Genomic DNA, 20508 nt, shown 5'->3' on the forward strand with positions numbered 1-20508 from the left:
AGCTGGAGAGCGCGATTGCAGTTATTTACCTGTGTGCAGTGAGACCCAAGGTAATGTATATAGGTGATTTTCTGCTTTGGGGAGAACAGGAATTTGACTTGTGTTAGAGAAGTTCTCTGCCTACGATGATTACGAATTAAGACTCCGGTTACAAAGTTTACCAGGGCACGAAAACTAGACTGTGTATTTACATTTAAAGAGAGACAAAACGAAGGTCATTTTGGGTGTTCACAGTGCTCGGAGACTTGTGTACTTCGTCTATGAAAACATTGTGAAGTGCTAATTGGCTCCAGAGATTGATGAAAGTTTCTTTTGCTCAGCATTTGTAGGAAATAAATCAACAGTGGAACAGTATTTAAACATATATATATATATATATATTTTTTTTTGCAAGAATTTATTCATTTTGAACTGCTGAACAGTAACATTTTGAAACAAAGGAATATGCAGGCTATCAGTGCACCTCCACCCTTTTTGGAAACACCTGGTATGCCACCAATTTCGTGGAAGCAATGGTTTGATGGCTTTCAAACCTATCTGGGGGCAATAGCTGCAGCACGCCCGAGAGGAAGAAGTGTTTATTACTACATTCATTGGGATATGAGGGCAGAGAAATCTACAAATACTTTCCGGAACCAGAGCCTGACGGAGAAGACATGGATGAATATCTAGTTGCTGTAAAAAAAAAAAAATAGCAACAAGATTTGATGTCCAGCCAAGTTTAGTAGTATTGAGACACAAATTCTTCAAACAAGCACAAGTCCATGGAGAAGATGTGGATGCGTACATTACTGCTTTAAGAAAATTATCCTCACAATGTGAATTTCGTGACTTTCAGGACTCTTTGATAAGGGACCAATTTATTGGTAATTGTGCGGATAAGCACATTTAACAGAAACTATTGAGTATGGGGAATCCCACGTTGGAAGTAGTAGTAAAAGTAGCAAAGAGTATTGAACTAGTGCAAATCTCATTGAAAGAACTCAGTTCCAGTGGTGGCATTAAGGAAATGGGTAAAGTGGTTATTGCTATCAAATGTTCACAGAGGTCGGGAAGTCAGAACAAATAAGAACAAAGGAAAATAGAGAACAGTTTTTTTAAGAACAGCAATGTATGCTTTAGGTGTGGTAATGTACCACACAGTAAAGATGGAAGAGATTGTCCTGTGAAGAATGCTGTGTGTAGAAAGTATGGAAAACTGGGGCATTTTGCAAAAGTATGTCAATCAAGCCAAAGTAGAAAAACTAAAATAAGTAGTGTAGTGGATGAGGATGATACAAACAGAGATGAAATGATGGTTAAAGCCTTCCAAGACATGATTGTGGTTGTCAGTGAAGACCAATCAGGAACTAGAGATCAGTGTGAATGTGTTGATCTCTATGTTGACATTGATGTGGGAGATAAAACCTTGCATTTGTTAGTTGATTCTGGAGCGCACATTACTATGATATCGTCAGATCTATTTCACAACACTTGGGGAAATAGGAAACTCCATCCCCCAGATAGGGTACCTGTCTCCTAGGAAGGCAGGAAAATCGAGTTGGAAGGGTTTATTGAAGATTGTCTAGAATTTAAAGGCCGTAAGATACATGGCAAAATGTATGTGGCATTCAAGGGTTTGAACATCTTGGGGTGGTACCATCAAGGGTTGTCTGCTATGATACTTAAACCTGGAGCTAGAGAACAAGTGTTGGTGGTCAAAGATACGGTACAAGAAAATCCATTTGAAAAAAAGTTTCCAGCTATTTTTGCTAGAGGATTAGGAAAGATTACAGGCTTCAAACATAGAATCAAGGTGACGAAGAATGCCAGTCCCGTTAAACATAAACTTAGGTCTGTGCCATTTAGCCTAAGGGACAATCTTAAGGATGAATTAAATAAACTTCAGAGTATGGGTGTGATTGAGCCTATTGAGTCCAGTTTATGGCTTTCGCCTTTGGTTGTTGCACGGAAACGCAACGAGGACATGCGTCTGTGTGTTGATTTGAGGAGTCTCAACAAGGAAATATGGGTGGACTTACATCCTTTACCCAAAATCAGTGATCTTTGGAAGAGCTGAGGGGGGCTGTGTGGTTTTTGAAAATTGACCTAGCATCAGCGTACCATCAAGTGGTACTGGAAGAAGAATCTCGCCAATATACTGCTTTCAATTCCCCATTTGGCACATTTCAATTCTGTAGAATGCCATTTGGTTTAGCATCTGCAGCTTCAGTCTTCCAAAGGATTATGTATTAATTGTTGGGAGACATCAAGAGCGTTTTTTTTTTTTTTCAAGATGATGTTTTGATTTTTGCAGAGAGTTTGGAAGAACATGATAGTATTGTCAGAAGGGTCATGAATGTTTTTCTGAAGAAAGGTGGTGTTGTGAAAAAAGAAAAATGTGAGCTTTGGAAAGAAGGAATAGAATTTCTAGAGCACTGTGTTTCCAAGAAAGGTATTGCACCTAGGCCAGGCCTGGTTAGAGCTGTTTTGGATGCTCCTGAGCCCAAGAACAAAAATGAATTACGCTCATTCATAGGCATGTGTGAGAACTATGGCAGATTAATTTCTGCGTATGCTTCTTAAGTGAAGGTTTTGTCCAATATGTTAAAAAACAAGGTTCCATTTGTGTGGGACAGTGAATGTCAAAATACTTTTGAATGCATCAAACAGGAGTTAGCCACTGCTAGACCTTTGTCTCCTTATGATCCTAGCAAGGAATGTGTCATTACTGTTGATACCAGCAAATATGGTTTGGGTGCAGTCTTAACTCAGGTCTCTAATGAAGAAGAAAAAGGTATTAGTTATGCGTTGAGTGTTGTGTGATTCACAACTTAATTACTCTGTTATTGAAAAATAATTACTTGCTTGTTTTTGGGCGAGTGAAAAGTTTAGGAGTTATGTTTGAGGAAGGAGTTTTGTATTACAAACAGATCACAAGCCATTGATCTACATTCTTAATGGAGACAAAATTAACTAGACTACTCCAAGCATTGCACGTCTCACTACAAAGCTTTTACACTACGGTTTTGAGGTGAGGTACATTCCTGGGAAGTAGAATCTCACTGCAAATTGTTTGTCACGCTTGCCTATTTCTGATAATGATGCATTGGACATGGATGGGGATAAAGAAGATTGTTTTATAGCAGCCATTGATGTGGATGTATCTAAAGTTTGCACAGAATCTGTTTGGAAGGATGCAGAGAGTAAAGATGAGGTGTTGAAAAGAGTAAAGGAGTTTATAGTCAGGGAAGGTGCTTAGATAATGAGTTACAACCTTACTCTAAGATCTGTGATGAATTGTCGATTGAAGATGGTGTGGTGTTGAGGAATGAAAGTGTGTACCCCCGTGGGATATACGTGCAATGTTGATCGAAAATTCTCAAGAAGAACATTTAGGTTCTACTATGATGGAGAGGCATTTGAGAGCTTATTTTTGGTAGCCTTCTATGGACAAAAAGGTGGATGTGTTGGTCAATAAGTGTGTGGTCTGTAGTCGAGCTAAAAAAGAGTACAAGGTTGTGAAGCCCCTTTACAACCTATACCTATGCCTGAGAAAGCCTGGGTGAAAGGTAGCATTGACATGGTGGGACCGTTTTATCATATTCCTTATCACTTGAGATATGCTTTTGTGTTGATGGACTACCACAGCAAGTGGCCGGAGGTCTGTTTCTTTGCTGATCCCATGGCTGGGAATGCCATACATTTTTTGAAAGTTGCCTTTATGAGGGAAGGATTTCCAGAAAATATGGTGTCTGATAATGGTGTCCAGTTTGTTAATCATGAAATGGAAGACTTTTTGGACAGGGCTGGTGTCAAGCATTTGAGAAGTTCGGTTTATCATCCACAAACCAATGGTTTGGTGGAGCGGATGAACAGAATTGTGGTGGAATGCATCAAGTGGGCTAAAAAATGAGGTTTTGACATCAAGGAAGCGGTGGGGTCCATGCTTTGGTTTTATCGCACCACTCCGCATTCCCTCACAAAGGTCTCTCCGTTTTACCTTTTGAAGGGGAGGCAGCTAACTCGAAATTGTTCCTGGCATGGTTGGCCAGGGCGGTAGAAGGTAAACTCAATGGTGTTTTGGACACAGGCAAGATGCTAGAAAATGTGAAAAAGGCACAAAGGAAAATGAAGTCTGGGTATGATTTTTAAAAAATCAACTAAAGCTCAGGTGTACTATCGTGGGGATTTTGTACGTGTCAAGTCTCAAACATTTGTCAAGAAAGGTCATGCTAGTTTTGGCCAACCTTTGGTTGTGAAGAGGGTGTGTGGCAATTCTGTGATGCTTGATGGGGGACATTGGTGAAATGTTGGGAAACATGTTAAAGTTAGAGCGAATGTGTTTGCTGAATTAAATAAGGACTTCTAGGAACAGGGAGGATGTAATGAAATTAAAGCTTACCTTTCACCATACTCAGTCGCTTGTCTCGCTCTTCTTGATACAACACAAAAGTTGTATGATGTGCAGCTCACCAATTTATCTATCTAAGCTGAAGTTATTTTCGAGAATTAACAGATAAAAACAGCACAGGTCGTCAAACATCCTAAGTTGCCTGGGTATTGGAGAAGAGTGTGGCAATCATTAGGCAAGGCAAAGCATTTGAATGATGAATCATTTCTTTAAAAAATATGCAGTATTTTCAGAAAAGGCTGCAGCAATGAATCAAGATTAGCTACGAAAGACAATCAGTTCCAGACTACGTTTTGCAAACTTTAGTTTGTTCAGAAAAGGTCCTTTCCTAGGAGTGTGTGGGGAGCCAATGTAAGCATGCTGGGCCTTGGTCCAGCTATGTGGTCAGTTCACAAAGGTACTTAAATCTTTTAGGTTTTACCAAGCAGCCATGCATACCGCAATAATAAGCAACAGGGTTAGAGCAATGCACAGCACCATTTTAGTTTTTACACTTGACTCCCTCGATTCACCTGCAAGTTATGTGCATGTTACAGTTCGTTTTAGAAAAGATATAAGATCGCATGTCTCAATTACAGTAACCGTACAGGTAGAAACTTTAGTCATTGTTTCCTACGTGCAACACAACAGCAACCTTTCACTGCTTGCTGTTTTTTCAGCTTTTTTAGGTCTGGTGTTATCCAAGTTCTTATGATTTTAATAACATTATATAAAAATAAACTTACTTATAGGGGCTTGTGCCAGCCCACTTAATTCATTGGTCTATTGTTGTGTCATTCACATTTCAATTCTGCTGACTATAACACTGGTCAGTAAGTCCTCTTCAGCCACTAAGGAACCTCCTGTGAATGGCTACATTCTGCTGTTTCATAAGGAGCACGTCCTCAAACAAAACAGATCCCTTCAGTGCCAGGGACTACTATGGCAATTCGTTCTTTTTGAGATGATAAAAATATGTTTATACATTCACTGAAAACTATAGGAGGCTGGCCTGGTTTGTAGTGGGTACCTTGGGTACTTACACCTTATACCAGGTCCAGTTAGCCCTTATTAGTGAAGTAGTAGTGTTCTAGCAGCTTAGGCTGACAGAGGTAGCTATAGCAGAGCAGCTTAGGCTAAACTGGAGACATGAGAAGTTCATGCAATACCACTTGTAGTTACACAGTGCTTATACACATATACTCAGTGTTACCAAAAATAAAGGTATTTATTTGGGTGACACAGTACCAAAAATATCTTAGAGCGAATACTTCTTCTGGAGATAAGTATTATACCCAATATATACACTAGACACCAAAATAAGGTAAGTAATTAGACATAGGATAGTGCAAACAATAGGAAATGCTATAGAATGCAATGGGAGAAAATAGGTCTAGGGTCAACACAAACCATATACTAAGAAAGTGGAATGCAAATCACAAATTCCCCCCTAGACAAGTGTAGTGTGTGCAGAATCACTGGGAGAGTAATAATACAGTAGAGGGAAGTAAATTACCCCACCGAGCCCAGAAAAACAGGAGTAAAGTACTGCAAGTTTCCTTAGGACACACTACACCTCGTGATTGGGATATTGCAGTAACCAACCAAGTCTGCAAACATCAACTGCTGGATTCCTAGACCTGAAGACCTGCAAAAAAAGGGGGACCAAGTCCAGGAGTCGAAAGAAGTTCCAGGAAGGGCAGGAGACCCTACCAACCCAGAAAAGGGTGCAAAAGAGCCCCGGGTTAGACAAAGACTGCAGGAATGCACCCTAGGAAGTTGCCAGCGGGTTCCTGCATGATGCTAAGGATGTCCCACAATGTGAAGATGGACGCAGATGTGATTTTGTGTTGGAAGCAATGAGTCACACTGTTGAAATATATAAATGTTGTGAGAAGGGATCAGTTGGAGAATGGAGGTTTTGCATGGTTCTGATACAATGAGGAATTCAGGGCAAGATTGGCGGTGAATCCAGATAAGGAATGGGGGGAGATTGACAATGAGCTATGGATGCAATGGATCAGATTTGCTAGACCAGTGCATATTGTACACACAGCGAGTGGCATACCTTTAAAGTACAAGCCCATTCTGGGGGCCCCACCCATATTCGGTGGGTATTGCAGTAAGAATACATTGGCCTCAGAATGGGACATGCTGGCCATTCAATAGAGGTAGCTGCACAAGACCATAATGCCATTTTAAGCTCCATTGTCCAATTGTGGGGGAAGGCCTCCTCCATCGCAATGTTTCCAAATAAACAACAAGGTGATTACAGGTTTATCCATCATCTTTCATGGCCTCAATGTGAGTCACTCAATGATTTCACAGAAAGTTAGAATTGTGCATTATGCATCAGTAAATTGAAGCTATCACTTTAGGACATGTTGACAGATCCAACATGGCAAAGTCAATCACAGAGTCAGCTTTTAAGTTTCTTTCTGTTCATCCAGAGGCTTACTTATTGTTAGGGTTGCAGCTCACGATTAGGCCCTCATAGCATTTTGTCCACATAAGCTACCCACCCCAAATTTGCGTCCTTTTTTTCCAACATGCTAGGGATTCTAGAGGTACCCAGACTTTGTGAATTCTCCTGAAGGAGACCAAGAAATTAGCCAAAATACAGCGAAAATATTGTTTTAAAAAAAAAAAATGGGGAAAAAAGGGCTGCAGAAGAAGGCTTGTGTTTTTTTCCCCTGAAAATGGCATCAAAAGGATTTGCAGTGCTAAAATCACCATCTCCCCAGCTTTCAGGAACAGGCAGACTTGAATCAGAAAACCCAATTTTTCAACACAATTATGGCATTTTACTGGGCCTCCTTCCAGTAAGTGACAGAAATTGGGTGTGAAACCAATGCTGGATCCCAGAAAGCTAAACATTTCTAAAAAGTAGACACAATTCTGAATTCAGCAGGGGGTAATTTGTGTAGACCCTACAAGGTTTTCTTTAAAAAAAACAGCTGAAATAAAAAAATATTGAAATTGAGGTGAAAAAAACAGCAATTTTTCTCCATGTACTCTGTAACTTTTCTTGCGATGTCAGATTCTTTTAAAGCAATATACTGTTACGTCTGCTGGACTCTTCTGGTTGCGGGCGTATATAGGGCTTGTAGGTTCATTAAGAACCCTAGGTACCCAGAGCCAATTAATGAGATGCAACTTGCAATGGGTTTTCATTCTATACTCGGTATACAGCAATTCATTTGCTGAAATATAATGATTGAAAAATAGGAATCAAGAAAACCTTTGTATTTCCAAAATGGGCACAAGATAAGGTGTTGAGAAGCAGTGGCTATTTGCACATCTCTGAATTCCGGAGTGCCCTTACTAGCATGTAAATTACACGGAATTTCTCAAATAGACGTATTTTTTACACACTTTCTTACATTTGGAAGTAAAAAATGTAGAGAAAGACAAGGGGCAATAACACTTGTTTTGCTATTCTGTGTTCCCCCAAGTCTCCCGATAAAAATGGTACCTCACGTGGCGTGGGTAGGCCTAATGCTCGCAACAGGAAATGCAACATAGACACACCACATTTTTACATTGAAATTTGATATGTTTTTTGCAAAGTGCCTAGCTGTAGATTTTGCACTCTAGCTCAGCCGGCACCTAGGGAAACCTACCAAACCTGTGCATTTTTTTAAACTAGACACGTAGGGGAATCCAGGATGGGGTGACTTGTGGGGCTCTCACCAGGTTCTGTTACCACAAATTCTTTGCAAACCTCAAAATTTGACCAAAAAAACACCTTTTTGTAACATTTTGGTGACAGAAAGTTCTGGAATCTGATAGGAGCCATAAATTTCTTTCGACTCCGTGTACCCCGAAGTCTCCCGATAAAAATGTTACCTCACTTGCATGGGTAGTCCTAGCGCCCGCGACAGGAAATGCCCCAAAACACAAAGTGGACACATCACATTTTCCCAAAGAAAACAAAGCTGTTTTTTGGAAAGTGCCTACCAGGATGACATAGGACTTCTGGGAGTTGAGAAAATGTAGCATGCTTGATCTAATTGAGAAGTCTGTAACAATTTACCTGAAAAAGGCTTACAAGCAGTCACAAAACTAGTTTCCGAATTCTGGGGCATACAGGAAAGGATTAAATCCCAAGGCACTTTCCTTGAGACACACAGATGCAGGTCAGTTTATATTGGGACAGATTGATCTGAGCCTTTCCGCAGTTACCATTTCGGGTAAGATGGCAAGAGTGTCTTTTTATGGAAAGCGCTATTGGGCATATGTTCATATGGCAGGCAAAGTACGACTGAGGATTTTGGTTGGTTGGGCCAGGTAGTAAGGGAGGGGCTCGGAATGAAACACAGAGACCAATTTTAGTTAAGTTACTTTTGGAGATAGTTGACAATCTAAGTTTGATCTGGTTTTCTCCATGGGAAACTGCACTGGTTTCGTTATGCATGGTCTGGTTTTTTTCATGGTGCCGTTTGTATTTCTGAGCTGTTAGGTAAGATAGGTCATTGGGATATTTTGAGAGGAAATGTCATGGCTTCAGAGGATAAGGTAAGGATTTGGCTGGTGCCCAGTAAGACTGACCATTTGGGAAGGGTAGAGGAAGTTGTCATAAAAAAATGCTCAATCAAAGCTTGTTGTCCAGTTGGCAACTGGTTTAAATGTTTACCTTTTTTTGGGAGGATTGGTAAGTTGGGTTTTCGCCCATGAGGACGGGTCATTCTTGACATCCTTTCAGGTACTGCAGGTGGTTTGAGGGCTACTGATTATGGCACACAACCTTTTATGATTGGGATAGTCAGAGGCCAGGATAAGAGGAATATCTGAGGAGCAGGTAACGTTGCTGGGCAGATGGAGGGTACAGTATTATAAGTGTTATGTTTGACTATGATTCTACTGTTTTTTCTAATAAGTTAAGAGATATTATAGTAATTGTTGTTTTTTTCATAGGTTGAATAGTGGGCTGAGCGGCAATATTTCCACTGTCTGGACTGTAGAACACTTGGTCGATTGCTGGGCTGTAAATCAAGCTGAAACCAGGATTTCTGGCAGACAACTGGGATTAGAGGGTTCTAGGGTTGTGGTATCATGGTGGGGGAAGAGTGGTATGCAATGGGGTGATTTGTTTATTTTTTTATCCAAACATGCCTCTGAGAAGCCTTGCCCTGATCTCTTGGTTATACATCTTGGGGAGAATAACCTAATTTCACTTTCTGGTATTGGGCTATTGAAGACAAGGAAAAGAGATTTGACAAACATTCTCAAAAGTTGGTCAGGGATGCACAGAGTCTGGATTGAGTTAGCTCAGAGAAGAGTCGGAGGGGATGCCAGGAAGCCTAGCGCAATTGAGAAACAAAGGAGAAAGATGAATGTAGAGATACAAAGTTTTTGTCAGGGATTAGGATTTTCAGTGCTGAATGTTTTGACAATACGGGGTCCATGTCTCCATTTTAGGTGATGAGTACTACTTGTTAGAGCTCAGGCTGACAATAACTCAGATATTAGGTGAAAGGTTGTGGGACTGGAGGCACTAAGGAGTGTTAAGGACAGAGGAGTTTTGGGATGGGGCAGGAAACCTACAAGTTTTCCTGGTTGGAGGGAAAAAAAAGACAATTGTTGTATGGGGGGGGCTCAAATGAGGGGTGAACACAGCTCAGGGAGGTCCGGGATATGATCAAGGAGGAAATAGATGGATTTGGCAAAGGTAACAGGGCAATGCTTTTGGTGAGCTCAGTAGGGGTAGGACTTGCACAGGTTTGGGGCATGAAGGGAAGAGTTTGGAAGGAGTGGGTAATAAGATTTTAGTGAGGTTTACTAGTTTTGTGAGGCTTTTGCCTAGGGGGTTTGTTATATATTTCAGTTGCCAGACCTGTTCTATTAAAGCAGCCTTTTACCCTTTATTTGGTGTGGATCATGAATTTTAGCACGGTCTTGCCCGATGGGTGCTCGTGGGAGCTAGGAATGCCGGGTCTCTCCCCTGGCATGTCAGGTGGGTGGTGCATCCAAGGGATGCGCATAAATATGATTGGTGGGGTCCTTGGGTGGGTGAAGCAAGGGACATTTCAGTGGGGCCTGGTATGGCCTCTTTGGCCATCGTCATACCCAGGGAAAGGGCTATTGAAGTAGCATCTCCTGCCCGTCGTCCCTGGTGTTAATTACAGAACCCGTTTTGAGTTTTGGGTGAGGCGGAGATATTATTTGTCTTCACATTTTATTTTAGCAGGGTAGGTCAGCAATTATGTTTTTGCTTGTGCTTTTTGGCTGCCAGTGAGTAGTTCTGGCCAGGGGCTGTGCAACTGGAAAATTGTTGTATGGAGGGTGATCACACAGCTCAGGGATGTCCAAGATATGGTCAAGGAGCTAAGGGATGGATTGAGAAAAGGTAACACGGGAGTGTTGTTGGTGACAACATTGAGGGCAGGAGTTATGTCATGGGTTTGGGACATGAAGGGAAGAGTTTGGAAGGAAGGGGTAGTGAGCTTTATGAAAGACGGGTGGCATTAGGACTTTTACAATGTATTAGTGAGGGTTACTGGTTTTTAAGCCTTTGGTCAAGTGGGTTTGTTACATGTTTCAGTTGCCAGACGTAGTCTACTGAGGCAGCCTTTTACCTTTAATTTGGTGTGGAGTGTGTTGTTTGGTGTGCTGTTTAGCCCAATGAATAGTCTGTACACATATTTGGGTTGCTTTTAGAGCATGGCTTTTTAAGTCAGCATGATGATCAGCATAGGTATACACTGATAACAGGCTTGTAATGTGCAATTGTTTGGTTTTCATGTAAAAAACAGTTTCCATTAAATTTGAGGCAGGTGCTTTCTTCAGTTTAAACATTATCTACAGCTAATGATGGTGTCCTAAGCACACAAAACTGGCAACAGTCTGTGAGAACATGCAGAGCATTGCCCTCTTTCTATGTTTTTTTTGTGCTCTTTTATTTAGCGTCAATTCAACCAGAAGTCATGGAAGCACTTTACAGGAGTAGCAGTTACATTACAGACCGGCACCTTAATTTTTTAAGTGATTTGCACAGAATCAGTGGATGTTTGAGCTGATGCCAGCACTTGTGTTTGTTCATAGTGTATGTTCTTCACTGACTATGGGCCTAATTCAGATCTTAGTGGAGGGGACTACTCCATCACAAATGTGATGGATATCACGTCCGCCGTATTAGAATCCTATGATATCCTATGGAGATCGTAATTTGCCGGACAGGATATCCGTCATGTTTGTGACAGAGTATTACATCTGCCGAGATATAAATCAGTCCCATAATTATACAGATGTACATACATTGTTTACGAAAGAAACCAGTCATGCATCCACAAGTGTCATTTACTTGAGTTTGTCACTTAGAAATGTGACCTACCCAGAAAAGTGCAAGTATTGATGAGAAACAAACATGACTTTTCAGCGATAACGCCCAACAGTGATTTCTTACTTTCCTAAATTCCACCTCCAACAGTAACAATATTATTTTGTTTTGGTGCAGGTAACCATGCTGCAATGTCAAGGAGCATCAGAGAGACGTGGCTATCATGGCAGTGTCTGCCTGAGCTCCCTTATCTTAATTCATCTTCCTCAAGTCATTCTCTTCTCTGCAGAATGTCTTCTAGCTCTGCCCCACTGGTACAGTACCCTGTTAACATGTTGGCAAGTCCTCCTGGGAAGTTTCCTTGTCAGCCCATGTAGGAGGCTGGCCAACACCTCTGTTTCCAAGATGGCAGAGGTCTGGGACACACTGGATGAGCTCTGGGCACCTCCCCTGGGAGGTACTGGGTACTGGTCAGGGGAGTGGTCACGCTCCTTTCCTTTGTACAGTTTTGTGCCAGAGCAGGGCTGGGGGATCCCTGAACCAGTGTACACTAGCTTATGCAGAGATGGGCACCATCTGTGCCCATCAAAGCATTTCCAAGAGGCTAGGGAAGGCTCCTGGACCCCAGGAGGGCAGAAACCTGTCTGAGGGGTTGGCAGCAGCATCAGCTGCAGTGGAGACCCCGGAAAGGCAGTTTGGCAGTACCTGGGTTCTGTGCTAGAGACCCGGGGGATCATGGGATTGTCCCCCCAACACCAGAATTCCATGATCTGAGACATGTTACATGGCCATGTTCGGAGTTACGATTGTGACGCTATACATAGCTATACATACTATACATACCTATGTATAGTGCACGCGTGTAATGGTGTCCCTGCACTCACAAAGTCTGGGTAGTTTGCCCTGAACGATGTGGGGGCACCTTGGCTAGTGCCAGGGTGCCCACACACTAAGTAACTTGGCACCCAACCTTCACTAAGTGAAGGTTAGACAAATAGGTGACTTATAGGTTACTTATGTGCAGTGGTAAATGGCTGTGAAATAACGTGATATTTTTCACTCAGGCTGCAGTGGCAGGCCTGTGTAAGAATTGTCAGAGCTCCCTATGGGTGGCAAAAGAAATGCTGCAGCCCATAGGGATCTCCTGGAACCCCAATACCCTGGGTACCTCAGTACCATATACAAGGGAATTTTATGGGTGTACCAGTATGCCAATGTGAACTGGTAAATTTAGTCACTAGCCTGTTAGTGACAAATTTGGAAAGCAGAGGCAGCATAACCACTGAGGTTCTGGTTAGCAGAGCCTCAGTGAGACAGTTAGGCATCATACAGGGAACACATACAGGGCACATACTTATGAGCACTGGGGTCCTGCCCGGCAGGGTCCCAGTGACACAGACTAAAACAACATATATACAGTGAAATATGGAGGTAACATGCCAGGAAAGATGGTACTTTCCTACAGCCCATATCCTCAGCATTATTTTATATGAGTATTGAGTCCTGCTGGAAGTTTGAGAGTTGTTTGTGTTTGAGTTGTTTGCGATTAGCATGTTGTGTTGTAAAAACCCCAACTATGATTACTTTGCAGAAGGATGCAGTGTCTTGCACGATTTAGAATGGAGCCTTTCTGGCTCTCTGAGGACTCCATATCATTGTGTGACAATTGTTAGAATAGAATGTATGAACGCTTGATTTAGAATGTTGGAGCTCACAGGTATACACAGAGGAATAAAGGTGTGTGATTAATAGCTTAGTGTGTGACCTAGTTATTCAGTGGGCACTGGCTGTGAAAGCCACTACTACTGGCGACAAGATGGGGGTCGGTAACCGGATGAAGAAATTACTCTCTTAGAGTTTGCTTTGGTCCAAGCAAACTGCTCACGCATGCCACATGTGCCTTCGCCGAAGTGCTGTGTAAATGGCTGCCGTACGAGGAGTCAAAGTGCAACCCAGCCGGTGCGAAGTGTGTCAATGTAAAGAGAGCTTCACGGAACAGTCTACTCATCATTGGTCAGGAAACTACAACCAAGATCTTACATAAAGATCAACCAGGTGAAAGACAATACAAAATGAAGTATAAAAAGGATAAAGTAAATAACTTACCAAGCCCAATAGATACAGTCATCATACCCCAGTCAACGATGGCCCCAAGAGAAGTGCCTGGGGTTGTGCTAAAGGAGAGGTCCATATTTCCAGTGGCTAGAAAGTTGTTGTGCCCAAAGAGTCCACAGGGATGACTCAGAGGCTAGCCCATTGCAGGGCTAGGGTCAGGTCATGAATAGAACTCATCTGGGTTTCCATGGAGAAAGGCTAGGGAAAGTGCTACTCAAAACGTCAGTAAGTTCCACACTGGTTTACAATGATGCCGCCTTACTCATACCACCACCATTTGACAAGCTAAATATTGGCGATAGATGGACTGCATGGATAGAGACATTTTCAGATTTTCCAGATGCGCTTAAGGAGACTGATAACAGGAAATACATCAAATATATCAAAAATGTTGCTGGTGATGGTGTGAAAGAAGTCATAAAGAGAATGCCAAAAACTGACAGTCACATATGGTCAGATTATGAATGAGCTGAATCTCAAATTTAATCCAGTACTAAATTTTGACTATAAACAATATGTTTTCAGTCAAGAACATCAAAGAGTTTGGCAAAACAATTGATGAATTTGTGGAAAGACACACTCAGACACTTTAAGTTCAATTAATTTAATGATGAAGAAATCATAAGGCTTACAGTGATCATTGGATGCGTTTCTGATTAATTCTGGTAACAAATGCTGAGAGAAACTTAGGTGGTCATTACAACCCTGGCGGACGGTGTTAAAGCAGTGGTAAGACCGCCAATAGGCCGGCGGTAAAAAAATGGGAATTATGACCGTGGTGGAAACAGCCAACAGAGACAGCCACTTTAACACTCCGACAGCCACAGCGGTACAGACAAACAGCGCGACGGTCACCGACAACAAACAGGCGGGAGAGTACCGCCCACAGTATCACAACCTACCAATCCGCCACCTTTCCTGGGGCAGATTCACTGCGGATAAAAACATGGCGGAAACAGAAATTTCAAAGGGAAAACTCTCACCTCTACACAATCCACGAGGAACGACGACACCATGGAGCTGGAACTCCATATTCTTCCTGCACTAGTCTTCCTGCTCCTATACGACGATCATCAACGCCGGCGGCGAAGACAACGGTGAGTACTGCACCTACGACATAGGGGAGGGGGAGGCAAAAGACAGGGACACACACACGCAACACCCCCACCCCCACCCAGACCCTCACCCACTACAACACACACCAATGCATATCCGAACATTATAGTGACAACCCCCAAATCCCCCGGAAGAATGCAAAGACAAAAGGAAATGAGTGGAACCATTGTAATATATCAAAATACAGTAACCAAATAAATACATATATATATATATATATATATACACACATTAAACAAAATATACACCACGAATTAGTAGTGCAGGTAAAGCACCATTCATTGTCCGTGGACCACTGGGCCTAAAATGCATGGGCGAGACCCACACTAGATACCTGATCAAAACGGAGAGAATACTGCTGGGGCATCAGATAGAAATACAACAGGCACCTCAGGGGGAAGGGAAGGGGGGGGCACTTCAGCCGGATGAGTGCACCACGCCAGATCCACGAGGGGGCTCCATGCCCATTGATGTATCCTGGGGAGTGCAAAGCCACAGTCTCTCAAGTCTCTACAGTGGGTGGTTTGCCCACTGTACCATCCTGGGGAGTGCAAAGCCACAGTCTCTCAAGTCTCTACAGTGGGTGGTTTGCCCACTGTACCATCCTGGGGAGTGCAAAACCACAGTCTCTCAAGTCTCTACAGTGGGTGGGTTGCCCACTGTACCATCCTGGGGAGTACAAAGCCACAGTCTCTCAAGTGGATAACAGTCTCCACAGGTTCTGAAGGGGGACTGGTGCCCAGAGTGCTTCATCCTGTGAAGGACAGAGGTAGTGGATGCATGTCTCCACTGGTTCTGGAGGGGGACTGGTGCCCAGAGTGCTTCATCCTGTTAAGGACAGATGGAGTGGATGCTGTTCTCCACTGGTTCTGGAGGGAGACTGGTGCCCAGAGTGCATCACTCACCCCGTGACGGTCCCAGTTGAGTCACTGCCCCTGCCGCCCATGGGCTAGTGGGGCTTGAGTTGGTGGTCTTTGCCCTGTTCAGCGGTGCTTGCCCTGTTCAGTGGTGCTTTCCCTGTTCAGCGGGGCTTGCCATGGCGGTCTTTGCCCTGTTCAGCGGTGCTTGAGTTTGCAGTTTCTGACCTGTTCAGCGGTGCTTGCCATGGCGGTCTTTGCCCTGTTCAGTGGTGCTTGAGTTTGCAGTTTCTGACCTGTTCAGCGGTGCTTGTCCTGTTCAGCGGTGCTTGCCATGGGGTTCTTTGCCCTGTTCAGCTGTGCTTGAGTTTGCAGTTTCTGACCTGTTCAGCGGTGCTTGCCCTGTTCAGCGGAGCTTGCCATGGCGGTCCTTCATTGCCCAGCTGTGCTGACGGTCCTTCATTGGGCAGCTGGGCTGTGGCTGGCGGTGGCCTCCTGGGCACTGACTCTGGCAGTGGCCTCCTGGCCAGTGACAATCGGGCTGCCCTCCTGGGTACCGACTCTGGCGGTGGTCTCCTGACCAGTGACGATCGGGCTGCCCTCCTGGGCACTGACTCTGGCAATGGCCTCCTGGCTAGTGACGATTGGGCTGGCGGTGGCCTACTGGGCAGCGTGGATGATGGCGGTCTTCTCCGCCGTGCTGCTCCTCTCAGACTTTGGCGATTTCTTCTGCCCCTTCCCCACCTTGGGAGGAGTCACAGCTGAGTCGACACTCCCCCCGGGACCCTTGTGAGCGGCTTTGCTGGCTGGAGCCTTCACCCTCTCCCACCGGGCACTGTCCAACTTCTGATTCTTTCACGGGGGACTGGCTGTGCTATGGCTCCGTGTCACACTGGCTGGCCTGGTGCCCTCCTCATACCTGTAACAACAGGCACCACTGGTCCCGGAGATTTTTTGGCTGTGGTGCTAGTACGGGACCTATGATTTGGAAGGGGGTGTGGGAAAGAGGTCAAGCTTGGTCAGGAAAAGTTTCTTAGGAACATTGGGACGGGTAGCTGGAGGGGGTTTGGGAGTGGAGGAAGAGGTAGTGGTTGTAGGAGGTGTACGTTTGGTGACTTTGGGTGAAGGTGCATGCGCTTGAGGCTGTTGTGAGGTGGATGGCTGTTGGGTGGGTGTGTGCTTGCGTTTGTGTATCTTGGGAGGGGGCGTCACAGACACACTGGGAGAGGACACAGGGGACGTGTAAATGGTAGTGGGGGTGGTGAGTGCACGTGAGCGGGGTGTTGTGGTAGGTGTGCTGGTGCGGGACGTAGTGACTGTAGTGGTAGTGCAAGTAGGTGAGTGTAGACGAGACTGGGAGGGAGACGACGAGGAGGGGGACACAGTGGAGGCAGTGGATGTTGCTGTGTCTGTATGTGTGTGATGCTTGCGTGAGTGCCTGTGGGATGTGTGGTGCTTATGTTTGCCTGAGCTTCCCTTGTGTGTTGACGTGTGTGTATGCTGGTCTGATGGTGTGCTTGGGATAGGCTGGGGTACAGGGGATTGGGTCTGGGTGGAGGAAGTGTGAGGGGGGAGGCTAGAGACAGGGACAATGGCTGCCATCAGTGCTGAGGCCAGAGTTTGCAGGGTTCGATGAAGGGCAGCCTGACCAGAATGAATGCCCTCCAGGAATGCATTTGTGTGTTGCAATTCCCTTTCTACACCCTGGATGGCATTCAAAATGGTAGACTGCCCCACAGTGAGTGACCTGAGGAGGTCAATGGCCTCCTCACTGAGGGCAGAAGAGGTGACAGGGGCAGGGGCTGAGGTGCCTGGGGCAAAGGTGATGCCCACCCTCCTGGGAGAGCGGGCATGGGGCGAAGGCTGAGGGGCTGCTGGGAGGGCGGTGCTGGTAGGGGGGGTGGCGGCTGTACATGTAGAAGTGGGGGGCACAGATTTTGCCGCCACCACAAGGGAGCTCCCATCGGAGGACGAGTCCGTGTCGCTGGTTGCAGATCCTGTGACTGCCGTGAAGCTCCCCTCGCCCTCATTCCCACTGGTGTATTCCGAGTCCGTGGTGTGGCCCTCCATGGCTATGTGGGATGCAGCTCCCTCGTACTCCGGTGCCACTGTACCGCCGCCTGATGATGCTGATGCACACAAGAACAGGGAGACCACAAAAAGCGGGGGGGACGACAGAAGAAAGACAGGTTGAGTGCATGGCTTACCGCTACCGTTGGCGGACAATACAGACACAGCAGCCCCCTGCACTACGCCGCGCTGTTGGGCTCTACAGATGCAATTCCTGGGATATGTCCTACATGGCTATGGTCGACATCTGCACACACAGATGACACAGGGGCATGTATACCTGTACTTGGCACTCTACAGAGGTGGGGTGGAGTGCCACATGGCCTGCATTACGGAGGGGCCTAGCCTACGGAACTCGCCCTGGCCTAGGGAAACCCACAGCCCTCCCCCCCCCACCCAGACACCTTCACTGTGCGCAAAGTCCGCTGAATGATGTTGTACTCACCCCCTTGTGTCTGCTGTGATGACCTCAAGCGCCCATCCAACTCAGGGTAGGCCACCGCCAGGGTCCGGAACATCAGGGGGGTCATGGTTCGACAGGCACCCCTCCCACGTTGGGAGACCATCCCCAGCTGAGCCCTCGCCATCTTCTTGCTCCAGCGGCGAATGTCCTCCCATCTTTTCCAGAAGTGGGTGCTCAGTCTGTGGTGGACCCCCAGGGTCCGGACGTCCTTGGCGATGGCACATCAAATATCCTTCTTCTGGTGGGCGCTGACCTACATGAAATGTACAGGGGAAGAAGAGAAGTCATTACCAACTGCACAGTCAAAGTGAGTGGCCACGTCCCTAGCCTTGCCATGTGGCACATGCATTCACAGTCCTTCATGCACGCAGAACTGTGCCCCCTTCATTCTTACAGCCAGCCCTCTCCACACAGGCATAGCCCATACAACGTGCTCCCTGTGTACTTACCTGTTGGTCTAGAGGACCGTAGAGTAGCGTGTACTGGGGGAGGACCCCGTCCACGAGCTTCTCCAACTCCTCTGCAGTGAAGGCAGGGGCCCTTTCCCCAGACGCATGAGCCATTGTCTCTTCCAGACCGAGGTCACAGCAGCACTTGCAGTGTAGGCCCTCTCCTGTTGAAAATCAGGTATCGAGTGATTGAACAGCTAGAAAATGGCGGTCACGTCCGCGGCGGTGCGTACCATCACCGCCGGCGTACATCGTCATTGGCTCGTGAGACTCATAGGGTCCAATGTTAACCAATGCAGCACTGCGCCGCGGTCTTCGACCGCCTACCGCGACGGTGTAGAACGCCAGCGCAGTTACCTCACATTCCATTGTACCACTTTAGAGGTCAGGCAGCCGCCATTTCAGGGGCCCACAAGGCCTGATTCACAACTGCGTCACACAGACCTAGGCCTTGTCGCACAACACAAATACAGGCCAGATTCTGTGTATGAATGGTGTTCTGTGTAGACTGTGGGTACATACCTCTGAGTTGTTTGACTCTGTGGTCGCTGTTGTCCTTCCTAGGCACCGTCCGCTGGGACATGTGAGGAGATGGCGGAATCCTCCAATGTACCGACCGCTGGTGGACCTGTTGACAATGGAGGAGCGACATTTGATCATCACCTACAGGTTTGACCGGGCCACAATCCAGGAACTGTGTACCCAGTTGGAGCCAGACCTGATGTCAGCAATCCGCCATCCCACAGGGATCCCACACTCATGTGCAGGTGCTATCAGTGCTCCATTTCCTTGCAAGTGGGTCATTTCAAACAACAGTGGCCATGGCATCAGGGATGTCCCAGCCTATGTTTTCCAGCGTGTTGTCTGCCCTGCTGAAACACAGAGCTACATCGTTTTCCCTCAGGTGGAGGATTTGCCTACAGTTAAAGGTGACTTCTATGCCCTTGGACATATCCCCAACATCATAGGTGCCATTGATGGGACCCATGTAGCTCTGGTCTCCCCCCACAGGAGTGAACAGGTGTACAGGAACCGGAAGAGTTATTATTCCATGAATGTACAGATGGTATGTTTGGCAGACCAGTACATCTCCCAGGTAAATGCTATGTTCCCTGGCTCTGTGCATGACGCCTACATCCTGCGGAATAGCAGCATCCCTTATGTGATGGGTCAACTCCAGAGGCACCGGGTGTGGCTATTAGGAGACTCTGGTTACCCCAACCTGTCATGGCTACTGACCCCAGTGAGGAATCCCAGGACCAGGGCAGAGGAACGCTACAATGAGGCCCATGGGCGGACTAGGAGGGTGATCGAACGCACCTTCGGCCCCCTGAAGGCCAGGTTCAGGTGCCTCCATATGACAGGTGGTTCCCTTTTCTACTCACCAAGGAAGGTGTGCCAGATCATGGTGGCCTGCTGTATGCTTCACAATTTGGCTTTGCGACGACAGGTGCCTTTTCTGCAGGAGGATGGTCCAGGTGACGGTGTTGTGGCAGCTGTGGAGCCTGTGGACAGTGATGAGGAGGAAGCAGAGGAAGAAGACATTGACAACAGGGACTCAGTTATCCAGCAATATTTCCAGTGACACACAGGTGAGAACCCATTCCTGCCTAATACAAGTACTTTCACACTTCTACCTCTATCCTGTCTGTCGATTTTAACCAGTATATGGTAACTGAGTTGTACATTTCCATTACGGTTACACAGGTATGGTTTCCAATGTGTGTTATCTGCTTAGATTCCTCATGGACTTGAGATGTGTGACATTGGTATGTTGACATTACATT

At 45.7% G+C, this 20508-nt stretch overlaps 1 protein-coding gene across 1 annotated transcript in view; it reads right to left on the bottom strand.

Moving 5' to 3' along the window:
- SIAE (sialic acid acetylesterase) overlaps nt 1–20508 on the bottom strand; it is a 1017559-nt gene that overhangs the window by 334762 nt on the left and 662289 nt on the right. The gene's annotated exons all lie outside the window — the stretch shown is intronic.

Source organism: Pleurodeles waltl, chromosome 3_1 (assembly GCF_031143425.1).
Source record: "Pleurodeles waltl isolate 20211129_DDA chromosome 3_1, aPleWal1.hap1.20221129, whole genome shotgun sequence".
NCBI classification, from domain to species: domain Eukaryota; kingdom Metazoa; phylum Chordata; class Amphibia; order Caudata; family Salamandridae; genus Pleurodeles; species Pleurodeles waltl.